Below are 18,636 nucleotides of genomic sequence, written 5' to 3' on the forward strand. Positions count from 1 at the left end.
AATGTAACTTGCTTTTCATTCCTCTAGCAACATTTGGACTCTAAGATTGCAGTGTATAAAATCTTCTGAGTGAGGACAGTGACAGGTCCTTCTCTTTATCAAAAGGTTGATGGATAAAGTGCTGTCCTCTAAATAAGAAAATATCATGTCACATGGTATTTTGAAGTCACTGGAGTGCACAATGCAAACACTACTCTCTTTGTAGAACAAGTTGCTTCCAAAACTGAAATCTCTGTCCTTGTAACTGGAAGTGATAAGTAAAGGGATGACCTTGGTCCTTCTCTGGGACTTTGCTGGTATTATATATAGGGGCCAGTTGCTGGAGTGCTACACAGGACTAACGTCTAAAAGAGCAACTTGAGAATTCTTAACAAGAAACCTGCAGTGAAATATCATCAATTAAAAACTCAGCCTCTGCTTTAACCCTTACATCTCAGAAACAAAAAGAGACAAAACCCCAGTGGTTCAGTACTCTACTACAATGTCACAGCTCCACATATATAGAAGAAAGAACAAATTTTACAGGTTCTGCAGCATTTGGTGCATTATTGCTCACTTTGAGGGCTAAAAAGACTTTTTTTTTTGTACTGTTACACTGCTTGTTTTGACCGGATTTTGAGGCTGGGCTGTTTATAACTACTGGTTGAAGATTTGAAAGAAGTGAAGATATTCAATGCTATAGGCTTGTTAAAAGCTTCCCTGTAACAGGAGAGAAACTTTTGCCTGGAACAGTTTTGTCAAGCAAAACGATGCATTCATCTATCTGAGAAATTCCTAACAAGGATGTTCCAGGACAAAGCCAAAAGTAAGATAAATCGGAAAAGCTCCTCTTAATCTGTGACCAAAGTGCTCATCTGAAGACTTGTATTCACGTGGCAATACTTGTACAACTATGCTGTAAAACTGTGCTGGCAAACATTTGCATACAGATGAGTCCTGCTGTTCTCTCTGTTTAATTATGTCGGTGAAAATAAAAGAAGTTGTGATAATGAAATTGAAAAAAGTGAGAACTGAAATAATCAGTACTGAGATATATATGGAAGCTGAACAGATGTCATATGAGGAACAACTGTCTTTGCTTTTCTTTATCAGGTGTTAGGAAAAATTACTGCAAGAACTGTCTAAACTTGTTGATTTGAAATCGTAAGAGTGAAATATATTTTCAGAAAAAATTACTGAATTTCAGTAAAAGTAGGAATTGGGTAACACTTATTCTATTTGCAGGTGACATTCAGGGAGACCTTAATGCGAGCAAAGCTTGCACGAGCAGCCCAAAGTTGTAAAGTTGAGTAATGCTATAGGCAACAGCGGGGTGGGAGAGATATAAAAGCTGAGCTTATTGAGTGAAACCATATTTCAGAAAGATCCAATATCACAGAGCAAATCCCCAAGGAAAACACCCGGAGGTCACAATTCCTGCCTATTTCCCTCCTCTGCCTCATGAAGTGTCAGCCACGCTCCAGTCCAAACTGGGCTTTAGCCCCACGTTGTGCATGTGGATGCTTGTGAGGATTCAGTTGCCCAAGGCTGCAGGGTGATGGGGGAGATTTGTGCAGACACTGAGGTAGGGTGAAAGAGGACTGGAGAACTGAGCACTTCAGAGCTGACCTTTCACATAACGGACCATCTTAACGCTGGTTACAAAAGTTTTGGGGTCACTATCCTGTGTGCTGCATTTCAGTTGTGCAATAGCCTGTTCTCACCACTGTGTTAAATTCTTGGTTGTATTTGAGCCAAGAAAATGGGAGTCTAGCGCCTAGAAAATAAACTCCATTACATTGTTTTCTTTTAACTTTCCAGCTTGCTCAGTAGACCCTATGCAACCTGGGCTCCATATCAGGGCTCTCTGTTAAGCACTGTTCCCCACAAAGGGGCTAGTGTCTAAATTGTATTTGTGCGTCACTTAAGTTCTATTTTGTACTGCTTTCCACTGTTTTTCCAACATCTTAAACTTAGCCTTCTTGCAGATTCCTAGTACAGTATCATCTGCTGAATTCCTTAGCTTTCAGTTCCTTTTTCTTGCATTTAAAAATGCCAAGTTGGTGCTTGCTCAAGCTGAATTCAAAGTGGTGGGGAGAGAAGCCCTCCTTCTTATTGACAAAAGAGATCTTGCACAGATAGGAGCACCTCCCTTCCCCTTTCCTTGCACTTGATTCACAGGGAAGTCTGAAGCTGAAAATTATACTAATAAAAACTTTATTTGTTTCAAAGCATTAACAAAAAGAAGGAAGAATGCAAGGGTGATAATAATTTATCTTAGTGAACATACTACAGTTAATAATCATATTATCAGATTGAAAAAAGTCCAAAACCTATGCCTGAGCTTAATATGCTTTGCTGATATGAACTGTATTTTCCATAGCAAAAAATGGAAATGGCAAGTCTTTCTACCCAAAGGTTGTCTGCAATAAGTATATGAAGCACCATTTTATACGTAGGCATAACAGGATACACGTATAAGGAAGAATAAAAGTGCTGATCTGTTGGAGTGAAGTTTGTGGGAGAAAACAAGTTCAAGATTGCAAGAATTGGGAACAATTTATTTTTTGAGTTCACAGAGTTATGTCCATAAAGTCATGGGAATACAGTTTTAAATAGTAATCACACTTATTGAATATTCATTCTCACTAGTTGACTTTAATCGTTCTTTTTCAGTATGTTTATTTTTTCTTGAAATGTTATATTCACCAGAGTTTTTCAGAATTTACTCTCAGTCCCTTTGCCTCTAGCCTGTACTGATACTGGGGGTTTCCCTGACCCAGGTGACCCAGGTGCACTGGCCTTGTTGAACATCATGAGGTTCACACGGGCCCCATTCTCAAGCTTGACTGTTAAAAAAAATAACATAAATCTGTAATTCCAATTTTGTAAAACATACATGATACAAAATAGACTGCTAGTGCAAAAAGAGAAAAGGGATTTAATGTAAGATTACAGATATCCTCACTACACAGTTTTAACGGATAAATCCTTTAATTTCAGTGAATAACTTCTCTGAATTGGTACATGCCACAGGACTCAACTGTTCTTCAGTTACTGACACATTTTAGAAGTGTTCCACTGCCAGAGGCTGTTGACAGTTGGTTTTGTCTTCTTCTCCTGTAGAGAGACTGCCATGCCAGCTCCAAGAAGAGCAAGAATAGCCAAGAAAATGAGCGGCCAAATGGAGACCTGAACAGGGGGATGAGTCTCTTCATTATTTTCCTTGGCTGAAAATTAATGCATGTAATTGTGAGACACCTTAGTAATTTTTTAGTCCATGTACAACATGAAAAACAAGGAGAAGATGTTTGCTCCTGCCTGAATTTGAAGTCTGTTCATTGTAAACCCAAGACCTGAATGGTTGCTGATCAGTAGCCAGGTCCCTTTTGCTAAAGCTAACATTGTTTCAGTGGATCTGGATTACAGTGACATACAATGTATGTGGTGGATGCTCATAAGAATTCAATTAATAATGTGTGCTTCAGAGATGGGTATGGAATGTTAATTATTTGGAAATGAGTTCTGTGGTATTTTTATGTAATATTATTTACAATAATACCTATGAAAGACATTTGCATGTACATCTACACAGGTTTTAACAGGCAAGTTAAAGTGCTCTGTGATTGTCCTCAAAGTCAGTCACAGGTTGGGTCACTGCTGAGCTTGTCATCTCAGGGTTAGCGCTGCAGCAGTCCAGTTGACCAAGAACATGTGAGTGCTCGTGTCCACATAAAAGGCAGCGTGGGATTACCCTGGGTCATTTATAACCATGCATCCCAGTGACTGTCAATAGGACTTGTTCTCTAGAAGGGAGTGATTTGCAAAAAAATAATTTTAAGTTCTTGTTTTTATATTTTTATTCATTTTCTTATGAAAGCTCTTACCTTTTTGCTGTAGGTGACTCCCGCTTGGCTCAACTTCAATGAATATCAGAGAGACAATACAGCACTTCATTAGAATTCATAAGTTTGACTATTTAACTAAAATTATAGAGGATCAAAAAACCCTAAAGTATTACCATTGCATTATTATCATATATGTCTGTTCTAAAAGGCAATATAAGTGAGGTAACAAATACATTACTAAGGTTTTACCTTCCAGCTCAACATTACCAAACTGTATTATTAATTTAAAAATTTATATTGTTTTTATATCTACCAGCATTAAAATACCAACTCTTTTCTATGTTAATTTAAAAATATCTTTTAACATTTGTCCTGAAATACTAGTTTTAATTTATTAAGAAAATTATGTACAACTCAGGAGATTAATTTAACGTAGTGCATTCTAGGAAGCTCTGTGTGTCCAGCAGGATTCTTCTGCTACAATTAAATTTAAGATTCTTAAATGTCTTCCTAGAAAATGCTCCATGAATCAAGGCTGTAATTTTCTCATGTGCCCATGCGTAAGAGAGAGAGAGAGAGAGAAGGGAAAAGAAAAAGCCTTTATAAATTCTTTTGTTGTTGTTGTTGAAGGGGTGCAAAAATAGTTTGACACTCTGAAAAGAGGAAGAATTAAACATACCAGATGTTCTTATAAAGTAAGAAGAAATTACTCTGAATCAAGACTCCCTAAATTGTCAAGAAAATATTTATCTTCTTCATTCTTTTACATGACAGTTTGTAAACAAATTTGATACCCAGAGGAGAAGTTATACAGGTGAAATTTTAAATTAAATTAAAGTAGAGCAGAATTCAAACTTGATGGGAACTAAGGAATATTAGCCCTTACTGAGGCAGGAAACAGTTACATATCAGAGCATCTTATGATTTAATAGGTAGATTTTAGTGCTTCCTTATTATTTTAGTACTATATGGGATGGAATATAATTTGCATGCTCTTAGTAAATATTTAATGAGAATGAACTGATTTACTGGCATGGGCATGTGCTGATTTAAGGATGGAAATTAACAGTTCATGAGAGATGCCTGTGTCTTGGTTATATTTCAGTTTGTTTTTAATTAAAGAGTATGCTTGAAAAATGATCAAAAACTACATCAAAATTTTCAATGATTTTTCTGGGAGTTACTGTGTTTTGCAATGTCTTTAATATATAAATCATGCCCTTTCAACTTTTCATCAAACAAGGGAGTCTTAAAAATAGTTTTACACAGGAAATTAAGTTTTCTGCATAGCACAGAGATGTACCCCATGATTTACTGGGAACAGTGCGCCGTTCAAAAGCTGGAAAATTACACCTGATCTCACAGCTGCTACAAAAGAAAAGTACACAGGTTTAAAGGTAGCAACCTACCATTTTTTAGGTAAGACTGGTTTTAGCATCTAACCTAAGAGAATGTAATGCCAGTGCTTGCTTTCATGCAATTATATTTTTTGTATCTTCACTTGAGAATACAAGGAATAAAAGTGGCCTTACATGTGATTTTTTAACTTTGAAACATTAGTCTGGCATATGGAGTATTGCATGAAAGTTTCCAGGAATGCTGATAGGACAGCTGCTATAGTGATTTTCCTGATGTTTTCATTCAATAGGGAAGTACTCCTTGTTGCAGCACAAACAGCTGGCCCTTTAGTACCCCTAAGGCATTACTGACTTAAAGGTTGTTGAATCAGGCCAAATATTAAGCCATTTTTTGATGTTGGGTAGTAGTATAGTACAAGAAGTTTGAAGAGGAAGCTTGATTATTCACACTAATTGCTCCTTGCAAGGGTAGAATAGCTGTGACAATATTATTTCCCGCAAAATCATAAGTTTGCACAAGTGTTTGACAGCTGCCATACCACTGCCTGTGTTAGGTATTCGAAAGCTTTCTGAAAGTCTCATTCTCAGTGTAGGGTGCATACAGCACATTACCATATTCCCATGCGAGCACAGGCAGTGCTGTGAAGAGCTTGCAGTCTGCAAAAATGGGCACCAGCAAATATTTAGAAAAGTGGGATATGCCATACAAAACTGTCAGAAATTACTTCCAAACATGTGGTGGAGGGCTTTAACAGTTACTATTAATAGTAAACCTGTCACTGAGGACAGAGTCACTAAGGACTTACCTTTGGGTTTTTTACAGATAAGTCCTTTTTCAGAAGAGCAATCAGTGTTATCCCAATAACCAGATGGTGCAGACATTTTGACACAGTGATGCTCCACACCAGACTCATTCTCATCCCAATTGACAAAGTCCAGTGCAGCGTTGTCTAGCCACAACCACTGACCTAAAGGGCAACACAAAAAGTGAAAAAAAAAAAAAAAAAGTCTCTTATGAACATTTTCACTCCTTATCTCAACAGATGACTTTAAAAAATATAATAGTAACCCATTTCTCAGAAGAAGACTACATCATTTTTCTTGGTAGAAGATTAGTGATAGGAAGGTGGTTCAGGACATGCTATACCAAAACTAGAGTTATGAGGGAAAATAATATTTCATTAACTGGTATCCAAAATAACTACACACAGAATGAGAAACCTAACAACTGAAAAAGGTTTTTTAAGCATTCAAGTTCTAGAAACCGCTAAAGTTGCATGTATTGCAAAAGTAATGCCACAGCATGGGATATTGGAAACGAGACTGCTAGAATTCATGCAGCATTCATTGTGAGTTCACATTTGTGAAAACAGACTTCATAAAAAGACAGTGGATTATTGTAGGAGAAAGAATTCATTAATTATTGTCACAGCTAAATTATTAAGTAAATACTGCCTAATAGCAGATAAGTCTCTGTTTCTGTATGCTTCTAGAAATGCTTTAAATTTATTAGGCAATTGTATTCCAGACAAAACTGTCTGGGGGATGTATTGCTACTGGCCAGCTCATCGATGTTTGTAATATTACTCACAAATTAATTCATTTGAGGAATTCACCCACTCAAAGTATTCCTCTGCCTATCACTAGATCTTCAGGAATACTCTAATTCTTTCTATAAGCCCAGAAGTGTTCATACACACAGAGGAAGAGCTGTGACATAAGTATATGGAGCACACTATATTAGCACAGAATAGAATAGAATAGAATAGAATAGAATAGAATAGAATAGAATAGAATAGAATTAGAATAGATCATGATCGTCATGGTCAATGATCATCTGGTCCAACTGCCTAACCAGTTCAGTGCTGACCAAAAGTTAAAGCATATTGTTAAGGGCATGTCCAAAAGCCTCTTAAGCAATGACAGGCTTGGGACATCGACCACCTCTCTAGGAAGCCTGTTCCAGTGTTTGACCACTCTCTTGGTAAATAAATGTTTCCTAATGTCCAGTCTAAACCTCCCCTGGCACAGCTTTGAACTATTCCCATACATCCTATCACTGGATACCAGGGAGAGGAGCTCAGCACCTCCCTCTCCAATTCCCCTCCTCAGGACACTGTTTTTTTCGAAACTGACAGATACAAATTTCAGTTTCTAACATAAATAGGCAAAAGAGGAGAGGAGAAGGAGGGCTTTTCTCAAACAGTAACAGTGTATTTTAAGCCTGTGTAAACTATGTTCTCTGAAATTTACTCAGCATACATCTACTTTTACTATATTTCTCTGCAAAGTTCAATGTCTATAGTCACTTCCAAAAAAGTCCAGCCATCCAGCCAAAATGTTCTGACTGGATAATTACTCTCCAGGTTATTTTATAATCATTTTTTGCAGTTCTTTTTTTCAGTTCCACTGCTTTACACAATTTACTGAAGATACTTGTTGACATATCTTGTTGTTAAAGAACGACCAACTTTCTGGACATCCTTCAGGAGGCAAGGGAGAAGCAAATGTTGCATTAATAGAACTGTTATGGTTTTCACATACAAATTTATTTGGGTAACCACAGTTTATATCATTCCACAAGCCTAAAAATAATAAGATTGAAGAAGCAAGTCAAGATGTTACAGTATTCATAACAATAATTTATCACTTCTTATTTTGAGTTAGAAAGAGGCTAATCTCTACTGTTTAGACTGTAAGAGTGAGTAGAAGAGCCACACACTGTATTTATGCACTCAACTACTTTTTACAAACAGAGGATATTTATGGACTTCAGCTGCTCAGCACTGTTAGTTAGTGGGCTACCATCTAGCAATTGAAAAAAGAATAAAGGACAGGGAAGAAAGAGCCAGTGACTCAGAAGAAATGTTCTAGTCATCAATTAACTTCATTCTACTTTCTCCAGCCTCCCCACATCTATCGATCAAAGAGTCCAAGCAGAAAATGTTCTCTGCTTTATATTTCAGGCTCCAGCTTAATCTGAAGGAAAAGTAACCATAGCAGCTTTGAATGAGCCAGTTGAAGCTCTACTAGTAGCCCAGCTGTAGCCCTTTATGCTTAATTTGAACTGCCTGACCTTTCTGCTCCTCATCAGAGGGCTCTCCAGAGTGTATGTACCTGTTTATGATTTGTTCAGGCTATGTCATCATCGCATTGCAGGCAGCAGGGGAAATACACCTGCAAGAAAATTTGAAAAGAAAATGGATCATAAATGAATGAGATAGGAAATACCAGATCTATCTAAGGGCACAATATAGTGTTCAAACATACCTTACGAAATATGTGCCATCTCCTGGGGGCAAACATCTCAAGTTAATATAACGTTATCTAGGGATTTAGTTTGCAGATTACAATACCTCATTTCAGTTGGTAAGATACACACTAGGTTTCTAAGCTACTATTATAGTCAATAGAGAGCTAGAGCAGGAGTCATTTACCTAAACAGAGGTGCTTAGCCCTGTTTGAGAGGCTGTGCAACGTACCTGCAGAGAGCTGACAGATATGGCACTGCTTCTGTGGGAAACTTACAGTCGGGTGGGCTGACTCTAGGACATCACAGGTGGTTAAGTCACCTACATGTAGGCAACTGAATACCGCGCTAGATTAAACTGCATTGCTCTTCAGGCAGCACTAGCTGTGCAGGTGAGATCTTCCACTGGCCATAATGAGACTTCAGAGGTCTAGCTCATGGTAGCTACATTTTGTTGTCAGCTCAAGCTGAATGCTTCCTTTATGGTCCAATTCAGTTGCCCACCTGTAAACCTCTAGATCTAGACAAGCTCAGGAATGTTGAACCATCTCTATAGAGCTGGCAGATACAGCAGGGACTGGTGGGATAGCTGCCCCTTTCTGGATCAACAGTTAAAGAAGGAGGGATGCATCTCAATCAGACCAGATGCCTATGTTTAGGAAAGTGAATCTTCTTCTTGATGTCTTCATATGAAGGCAGAATTTCAGGTGGGATTGCTGAGTGAATTCTTTATAAAACACAAATTGAGAGATTGATTTCCTTATACATGTGTTACTGTATTCTATTAGCCTTACCTAAGTTACAAAAATAGAACCAAAAGGAAAAAATAGCTCTAAGATTTGCAAGATATTTACATTTAAGGGTACTTATAAGCATGTAAGACAATCTTAGGCCATTAGATTTGTCTCTCCCCTCATTGTCTTGTACCTTCAACTTCCCTATTTCCTCTAGTGGTCATGAATGTTTTCTTAAGTTCATAGAAGCAAAGACCTTTCTTCCTTAGTTTGTCCCCTCTTTTACATCATTCCCTGAGATTTCTTTTTCTATATTCCAGTCTCAGATACCGCAAAATGAAGATGTCCCTTCCTCTCTCTCTCTCTCCCTTCCTTCCTTCCTCTCTTCCTCCCTTCCTTCCTTCCTCCCTTCCTTCCTCTCTTCCTTCCTTCCTTCCTTTCTCTCTTCCTCTCTTTCTTTCTCTCTTTCTTTCTCCCTTTCTTCCCTTCTTTCTTTCTTTCTTTCTTTCTTTCTTTCTTTCTTTCTTTCTCTCTTTCTCTCTTTCTCTCTTTCTCTCTTTCTCTCTTTCTTTCTCTCTTTCTCTCTTTCTCTCTTTCTCTCTTTCTTTCTTTCCCCCTTGCCCCAAACCAAGCAGTTCAAAGCCTTTCTTCTTCTTGGAACTATTTAATCACTTAATTTAAAACAGAAACTACTACCCAACCTTCAGGGCATGTGGGGACTGGAGCAGTAGATTCAATAGGTGGAGCAGTTGCACTCTTTGCCCACTGCTTACAGATAAATTTTTGCTTTATCTCACAGTCAAGAACATCCCATAATCCAGCTGCAGTCCCAGTCCTCATGGCTACACATCCTGGCTTGCTTCCTTTACAAGAAACAAAAAACCTGTTGGATATTTTATACAGTCTGAATTGTTTAATTCTTACTTAAAATCTTGAGCTGCAGATGTTCACTTCTTGCCATACAATAACACTTGGATAGCAGAGTTATATTTTAGCTGTTTTTCACACAGGCGAAGAGTACTATTTTCTGTCTGAGGAGGCCATGATCAGTTCTGGATGCTGCTTTTTTTTTTTTTTTTTTTTTTTTTGGCTGCCCTACATAATTAATTCTACGGGTAGAAAGCAAGTGGGTTTTTTTACAGTGAAAACCTGTTTCCAAGTGAGAACCTCATTCCCACTTACATTAAGCCTGTTTTATATCAGTTAGCATAACCTCAGTCACTAATAATTCTCCTATAGATGGAAACTAAACCCTCAGTGCATACATAGGGCAGGTGCGCAAACCTCGACAGAGATGTAAATTTAGTTTATTCTCTCAGGGGGAACCAGAGCTGCATATTTCACACAAGATGCAGTCGAATGCACACAATGGGCTTATACAATGGCCTATTTGTGTTCTTTCTTCATTTCCTAAGTATTCTTAACATTTTATTTGCTTCTGATTCCTGTTGAGGACAGACCTGATGTTTTAATGGACATGTCTACCATGGTGCCAAGAATTGACTTGTGACATGAAAAGGTCAGCTATAAATCCATCATTTTATGACAGTTCAAGACATATGTTTGTTTCTATGAGCATCACTTTATTTACATCAAAGTTCACCTGGAATTTTACTAGTCATGCCCAGTCACTTATTCTCCTGAGATCATCCTGTGTTTTCTCCCAGGCACATCTTCACTATCAGAAATAACTTAATATAATCAGCAAATCTTGTGACCTCACTATCTCAGCTTTTCCAGGTGGTCTGTAAAGATGTTGAACAGCATGGGCTTTGGCACAGATAATATGGGACTCTGTTGGTGAAAACTCTTCCCCAGTGAAAAATAGCCACCACTGAAAAAAAAAAAAAAAAGAAAAACAAAACAGAAACAAGACAAAACCAAACAACCAAACAAACAAAAACCACCACAAAACACCACCATATTCCATCATTCCATTCCTTGCCTTTTTACCAAAATTTTTATTCACATGAGAGCTTTACTGTGTCAGGTCAGATTAGTTGAAAGGCTTTTGGTAGTTGAGATAGACCGCACTAACCAGATTTCCCTTATTTGTACGCTTTTGTGTCCTGTGGGAAGCTCCAGGAGATCTATATGTACAACCTCCCTTTATACAAGTAATTTTGTATATCTTTCCTACTATATCCACTTTATTCTATTCTTTATTATAGATTCAGCTAATTTACCAATGACTCATAGGTCTGTATTTCCCCACATCTCTCTGGAACGATTTTAGATGTTGGCACCGAATTTGCCTTTTTATACTCCTTAGCTCTTAAGGCAGTTTTAGCGGGTAGTTACACAATAAAGCGAACAGTGCACTTAATGTGACCATTACAGCTCTTGGATGCTTTTGCAGCTGTGCTTGGTCCTGTCTTGCTATTCTTTAGGTCATCTATTTGTTCCATAATCTATTCTCATGGTATTTCAGTTTGAAATAGACTCTCTAATCACACCTTCACAAAGAAATTTTCCAGCACAGGAAGCCAACTTTCTTTCTCAGTGAACACAGATGCAAGGAAACTAATTTTTCTTCACTGTTCCAGACTGATCTCCAAGTCCTTCGTACTCCAATCATCTGCTGGCACCACACCTTCCCTGGCAAGGTTTCTTCTCATGGCATTTACAGAAGTTTTATACTCCATGTCTTTGCAACTTTTTGTTATTTTTATTTTATTTTATATTTTATAAACCCACTGAAGGTTTTTGAGAAAGTTTTCTAACAAATTATCACTAGGCAGGACATAGTATATCTTGGGGAGAGCAGATTCCCTCATGGTATTTTGAAGTCTTGTTTTCTGTGCTTCTGCACAGTATGATCCCCTGAATGCAGTTTTCTTATCATCACAAATAATAAATGAATAGATAGTATGATAATTTTTGATGCTGTGATTTTGTAATTCTAGCTTAAAATCCTTATTACAGTTGGCCTGTTTCAGACTTTTCTCCCAGGCTAACTTTACCATTAGAAGGATGCGTGTGGAATAGCCTTAGCAACTGCCTATGACTCCTTTTTACCTCTTTGTGCAGATGAGCCAAAAGGTTAATCTTATGGGTAAATATAACAGATGTCCTAATATAAAACTACAGTTCAAATTGTTCCGTTTGAAATTAAAAGACAGGTCTTGAGAACTGCTAGTTCTTGTAAAATATACTGAAAGCTTACAACATAAAATTCAGAGGACATTGCCAATGCAAACCCAAATAGGGACCATGACCTCAGACAGGGCCCACCATCCACTCTCACAGCACCTACCAAGCATTGCTGCATCTCAGTGTGTGAAGGAGACGGATTCACCATTGGCCCACCTGAAAGTGTCTTGGTCCTCCATGTCAGAGAGACCAAGCTAGAAATATTTCTCACGCCTCAGCCCAACAAAATCAGTCAAATAGGCTTGTTCATACCTGTAAAAGGAACCATAATGATGCAAGTAAACACAATTTACCCAAATCCTACTTGTCTAATCTGATATCAATCCTTTTTTCCTTTTCCTTGCTTCAGACTGGAGGAGAGGACGTTATGATGGAATTCTGACTCTGTATAAGTCAACAATCAGAAGCGAGACATTTTTTTTGTTCAACTAGAGACTGTGTCTGTAATTTAGATAATTTGCTAATTGGGATTGTATTAGAATTGAGCAGTAGTTCCAGGAGTATTTTAGAACACACAACCTTTACACACTTAAAAGCCAAGGAAAAGTCATTATGTACTTTCAGCTGTGACTAAGTAACCTTATTCTCCTTCGCAATTGGTGTTTGCTTCCGAAAATGTTGCTGGAACATATCAAATAAAATAGCAGTAGGTCTCATATCTTCTCCAGCCCTGTAACATCATTTTAGGATTTCCATATAACTTTTATATAATTGTGATATCATTCATTAAGTGAGCTATACCATTTCGAACTAAATGAAGCACAATAATTGTGAATATTATGAATTAGAAATGTTTTGCAGTGAAATTATGTATTCCTTCTAAGTGGTTTCTGTAAAGGGCTTTCTGAAGTTTAAAATAACTGAGAGATAAACTCCATAATATAATAAAAAAAATCTATATGTAAATAATATAAGGAATTCAAATAATTCTAGATGATTCTCAGACAAAGTACTTACTTGATCCGGGAAACTGATGTTCCATTCTTATATACTTTTTTGCAACCTGCATCAGTAATTTCCTTTTCTCCAGATATTTGTGAATATAGGTTTTCTTTTACAAATGTAGCCAGCTTTCTTCTTGCAGACATAGTCTGCCCAATAACCATTCTGTGGCAAGAAAGAGTATTAAATAACAATGAGATTAAGATGAATAATCTAAAGAAAATGAATAATTTATTTCTTTATAATGAAAACTATTAATTTTCTTTCTCCTTTCATTTTGAAACATTTTTTTTTCCTTATCCAATTCCTCTAGTTGCTAACAGAAATAAATCTGCTCACATTCAGTGGAACAGTGGACTGAACTATAGTAGTACAGCTGGTAGTGATAAGAAGGGATGAGGGTGCAGGGAGCTGGTCCCTGACCTGTTCTGCAGGGCTCTGCACAGGCAGTTGTACCATGCAGGGGTGGCAAATGAGTAGGCACAAAGGAGGCAGCAGGGATCCCATCATTAATTTTCCTGCAGCGCTCATTTCCGTACCTACATGCATCGCAACAGGGTTTCTCAGAGAAGAGCTGTACAATGGTGACAGCACCCATCCTGCCTGGGAAACAGTGAGGAGCTCAAAATTATCGTACTGGTCAGCAACACCACCACAATTAGTGGGACCTGTATGCTATTTTACTCTTCAGTCACACTTTTCTCTACATCTTTATGCAACATGTGTTATTTGCTTGTGTAGAGGATGATTCTGGATGTGGGAAAGCCATTCAGAACAATCAGACTTCAGCTAATGACAAAAGGTAATTGCACTGGTAAACAGAATTATTCCACGAGCATTCTCATCTGCTGAGTCACAACAGCCACACTTCCTCCACCTACACTGCTACCTCCAGCCCTTTCTCAGATCATCCATCTTGTGCTTCTTTCTTGAGGATGTAATTTCATTTTGATGTTGCTGTATGAGAAACGTATCACTGTTTATACTCTCTGTTAACAACATAGTGACACAGTATGGTGAGAAATAGTGACTTTAGAGAATATTTCTATACAGTATAAGAGTAAGCAAATAGATATATATGTATACAGTAACATATCTATTTAGAGACTATATGTACTACTTATAATACTAATATACTATAACGCATACGCTAAAATATTGTGCATGTTATATAATATATAAATGTATATATTTTATGCATATAATGTATACTTGGCCATAAATATGACATTACATTCAAGGCTAACTCCCTCAGTACACTGATTTTCTAAAACTCTGATGGTCATCGAAGGAATCAGGATAGTCGGAGCCAAAGATACAAACCACTGTAATGCTCACAAAGCAATTAGTGCAAAGGATGGAAGAATCAGTTTCATGTACATTCATATCCCTGGGAACATAAACCATCCATGGCCCCTGAGATCTTCCACTAATCCTTTGCACTCAGCCCTTTCTTTAACAAAACATTATCATGTTCTTCATCGCCAGAACAGAAAAACAAATCTTCTCCTTTGATTGCAAGGAGGCTTTCATTTCTGCATTCCCACTACTGGAGCTCACTTGTTCGATTACATGGATACAGGGTGATCACAGCCTGATCCTTCTTCGATGGCACCTCCAGGCATAGCCTCAGTCTCACACTCCTAAGCTGATGATCAGTGATCCAACTGAATTTTTGTGATTCGTTGTCTTGATGGCAAGTGGCAGTTCTAACTGACTGTGCAATAGATGCCTGAAGATGGAGCTTGTTGACTTTATTTATATTTATATTAAAAATGTTCCACTGTCTGTAAAACGAAACAATATATAGTAAATGGTTAATAGAGAAGATATGTATAGTGGATATGTGACCTGATTCTGCTTCCCATTCACATGAACAAGGAGTCATTGAATTCATATCGGATAAAAACACAATGTCTTTGAACAAAGTCCAGTGCAACATCAATTTTACTGACTAAGAGGCAATGAAGTAGAAATTAGGGTATGTATTTCACTATTATATGTCACCATAGTATTGATTAGCAGCAGTCAGCAGCATCAGCAGAGCTGAGCACAGCTTGTTGGACTGATTTACGTCACGTGAATTCTCTCAACCACACTTCTATTGCCATTACTCTGTTTCCATCTGTCTTCAGATGCATGGCCTTGTAGACCTCTGACCTCTACGGACTTCCCTCGCCCTGCCAGATCTTACAGATCTACTCCTAGTAGAGTCACAGCTGTCTTTGCTGAGACATTTGTCTTCCCATTCCTGAATCCACATGTCCTTTCCTTTTCACTGTATAAATGTGGGTGAACACCTCTGGACTCATTGGCCTTGCTGACCTACAAGACCTGCAGTATCTACTATGAGCCATTGCAATGTAAGACTAGGAAAGACATCGGAAAACCAATCACAGCCTGAGAAAGTAGCAAGAACTGGATAGTAGTGGCATCTGACCACCACTTGGCAATGTGGAAAGGCTGGTGGAAGTTAGAAGGTCCACCTATACCTGAAATTGGATCCCCAGCTCCCCAGGTAGTTCCTCTGATCAAGTTTACATTGTTGGCCCTGATGTGAAGTAGAAGCAGCTGAGCTAGTTTCAGTCCTACAGTGAGTTTATCAGTAGCAATAGTGAATCATGCCTACAAATTTGCTCTGCTGCTTTGTGGTGTACTTTATGACCCACCTGGTTGTATTTCCCTCCAGTTTTGGTCTCTGATACATCTCTTGATCACTGGGCACCATATTTAATTAAAATGTATTTTAAAAGCTAAAGAAATTTCATTGAAAATCTTGCAAAACGTTGAAATCAGCACACTAAAAATAATTATTCTGGCCTGCAGTGATACCATGGATGATTAAAAAGAAAAAAAAATTCTCTGAGGCAATCCATAATGGTTTTACTGAGGACACATCTAAAAGGATTTAATCTTTAACATACAAGTCTCCAGAAGCCATCTGTTTAACACCTACAAGAGAAATGCAGCTAAAGGAATGACAGTAATATTGTCACTGCAATTCTACAATAACTATCCTAAACTAATCTAACTATATTTTAGAAAAATTTTGCTTCATCCACTTTATCAGTACCAGTGAATTCAGTGAGTCTGTTCAAAACAGTGAATGAAAAGAATCCTCTTCGTAAACACCAAGTCTTTCCAGATTGCACAGCCATCATCTATGAACATCTTAATATCCTACAAATAATTTCACATTTCACCACTCCTGAAGTTTTTCCAGCCTGATTTCTCTAATCATTAGCCAGACACTAACAGCTAAAAAAGCCAGAACACAAAAGTAAAGGGAAGGAAAAAAAAAAAAGTAAACAGTTAAACATATCTCATTGTTTTCTTAATTCTGATCTTCTGGTGTTATTGAAATGATAGTGCCACTATATATGAATAAAGACATTAAGAATTCAGTCTTTTTTTCTTTCCCTATCCATTTCTCTTTTTTTGTTAGATCCTGCCTTTGCCTCTTGCCTACAATTAAGAGGCTACCCGTCTATATGTCCCAAACTAATAACATACATATAGGCACTGCCACAGAACCATAAATCACCCAGAAATGCCAGAGGACGTGGAAGCACTTTCACAGACACCTTTACAGGAGGGAAGCAGGAGGCACTTACCCACCAGCTGCAAAGCTCTGTGAACGAGAGAAAGAACAAGCAAGAACCTGGAGAACAGAACTGTAAATGTTGTATTCTTTTCTTCCTTTCACCAAAAGCTGGATGATGAGAGTTGCTGGCAATAAAGTGCTGCTGAAGAGAGGACAGTGACCCGTTCTCCTCAGTTTTGAAGGCTGGATGGTTGGATAGAAAGCTCTGATTGCTAAATAAGGAAATATTCTGTCACATGCCACATTTCAAGAAAACAAGACCAGACAGCACAAATTTTTCCTCTGAAAAAGAATGACTTCTTGCTGAGGGCAAACTGTGCTGCCTTGGGAAAGCAGATGATACACAGAAGGTTGTATTTCAGTACTTTTCCGCTTTCTCTCCTGAGGAGACATCTGGGGAGCTCATGGGATCAAATCAACAATGAAATATCAAAGACAGAAATTCAGCCTCAGCTTTTAAATCTTACAACTTTATTTACACAGTGAAAAAAATACCATCAGGAAAACATGTCAGCCTCGTATTTTCATGTGTGAGATGAGACAGGATTGAATTTTAGAGGATTCAAGTGAAACGCACTCTGCAGGACATTATAAAAATTTCTTGCCTTCTAAGTGAGATTGCTATTGTCCTACTTAACCTTTATTTCTGCATAAATGAAACTAGGAGACCAGCACCCAAAGCTACCTGAAAATTGGCTCATTTTAAAAACAAACCCTGTTTTTCTTGTGAAGCAGGCAAATCTCGTCAGACAGTCATACAAAGAGCCAGCCACAGTCTCAGGAAATGCCACATATGTCTTCTTATCTAGATCACAGAGCAAACACACATCAGCTTGGTGTCTAAACATAGAGGTGGAAACCTGAAAGAACCAGTACTTCTTCTCAAGCAGTATAGACTGTCCCTATATCTGCACAGAAGCCTGGTTTTATCGCAGTAGATTTGTACCATGGAAATATTTTGTTTTGTTTAGAAAAACTACTGAATAGAAAAAGCAATCTGTGGTGTGAAAATACTATTTGAAGTGTAGTAACATATTTGTTCAGCACCTGTAGCAAAAATGTGATAGCAAGGAAATTTGGCATCATCTCCTGTTTGTTGCCAAGATGATTGCATTTCCTAAGTACCAGATTTGTTCCTACTTGGCTGCTCAGCAGAAATACAATGTAAGAGGGAGAGTTAGTTCCCTGAGAAATTCTACAGGATTAAAATAATAAGGAGAAACCAAATTGTGAAATAAGAAGTTGCAAGGAAATGCTAAGTACAGATGTTATGAAGTTAAGGGCAAAGTTATCCGAATTTTCTTTTTCAGATTATGACGAAATACACTAACATCAATGATAATGTCAACAGCTTTTTCTGGAAAAGACATTTCTAGAACTTTTTTTTTAAAAGTAAGTCTCTTAATCAGCTGCCAAATATCTTGCCTAGAAAGAGCAAAAGTTGTATCTGACCTGAACTGATTTGTTTTAGACTGACAGTGTTTCCTTACAGCGTGTGGCCTATTTATACAAAAGATACATTGTCATTTATATCGTAAGGAGTTTCAACAGCTTTGTTTTATTCTGGAGCTCATATGGAATGAGGCAAAGAGGAATTCCACTTTCTTCTTGTTTGGACATTGTGCCATAATGAAGAAGCAAAAAGGGTGCAGTCTCTTTTCTTCACTGTCTTCTTTTCCTTAAGCCACACCACATCCAGCTGCATCCTGACAGTAAAAAAAACATTGGTTCATTGAGAAAAAACAATCACTTGATAGGAATCCCTTCA

At 37.7% G+C, this 18,636-nt stretch overlaps 1 long non-coding RNA gene and 1 pseudogene across 1 annotated transcript; both read right to left on the reverse strand.

Moving 5' to 3' along the window:
* LOC135984977 (macrophage mannose receptor 1-like) overlaps nucleotides 1-18,636 on the reverse strand; it is a 49,868-nt pseudogene that overhangs the window by 30,890 nt on the left and 342 nt on the right.
* On the reverse strand, nucleotides 2,312-14,060 carry LOC135985963 (uncharacterized). Its single transcript, XR_010605825.1, has 7 exons — nucleotides 13,280-14,060; nucleotides 12,426-12,574; nucleotides 10,773-11,003; nucleotides 8,303-8,362; nucleotides 5,992-6,153; nucleotides 3,867-3,899; nucleotides 2,312-3,209 (listed from the first exon to the last, which is right to left on the reverse strand). It is a non-coding gene; the product is annotated as an uncharacterized LOC135985963 (long non-coding RNA).

This window comes from Caloenas nicobarica, chromosome 2 (assembly GCF_036013445.1).
Source record: "Caloenas nicobarica isolate bCalNic1 chromosome 2, bCalNic1.hap1, whole genome shotgun sequence".
Taxonomy (NCBI): Eukaryota; Metazoa; Chordata; class Aves; order Columbiformes; family Columbidae; genus Caloenas; species Caloenas nicobarica.